Here is an 868-nt window from a genome sequence, read left to right as displayed (position 1 = left end):
TTCGGACGATGGACGTACTTTTTTTTTTAAGACAAGTTACACTTTCAAGAGGAGCTTAAATGTTGAACTTCATGTTAAAAAAGTTGGCACTAGTGAAACCATAAAACCGCAAAAATAAATAGCCTACTGGAAGGGGGGGCTTTAACCCATTCTGACCTGAGATCAGATTCTAAAAAATGTCTTCTACATCCTGACAGTTTTCTGAAAAAGCTATGTTTCTATGTCAGTCGTTCTTACGATTTTTCAAAATAGCAGATCTACAAGTTCGTAGCGCGCCACTCGGTGGTGCGCTACGAGCTTGTAGATCTGCTATTTTTCAATAGCTATAAAGCATAACATAATGCTAACACCAAAAGGGGTGGTTACTCTACACCTCCGGCGGGAACCCTTTTTTCTTTTCAAATCTTTGAATATATATATATTTCAGAGCGAACATTTTTAACTAAAATATTGGCTTCTGGGGGGTCCCTGGAACAACATATTTTGAGATGGGGGGTCCGTGGCCCAATAGAGATAATTCTGGGGGTCCTTGACATGAAAAAGGTTGAGCACCACTGACATAGAAACATGAGGTTTTCAGAAAACTATTAGGATTAGAAGACTTTATTTTATTTTATCGCCATCAGTCCAAAATGGCTTAATATGCAGGCTGAAGCAACTAAAGCTAAAGAAGCTAAACTCTTACCTGAAATGGCTGTAGATTTAACGTGCTCTCATAATATGGATAAAATCCTCTACAACTTAATCGAAGCTTTATAAGATCTGGCCTGCTGCTGCTGGCTGTGAAAGCGGCTGAAGTTACCAGAAGCTGAAGACGTTTCCTGGCAGCCGCAGCAGCTTAAAGTAGTCGTCTTTGGATATGATTAGG

This window comes from Protomyctophum parallelum (assembly GCF_964188405.1).
Source record: "Protomyctophum parallelum genome assembly, chromosome: 13".
NCBI lineage: Eukaryota > Metazoa > Chordata > Actinopteri > Myctophiformes > Myctophidae > Protomyctophum > Protomyctophum parallelum.
The sequence above is the reverse complement of the archived record's forward strand: the minus strand, read 5'-3'. Positions refer to the sequence as shown.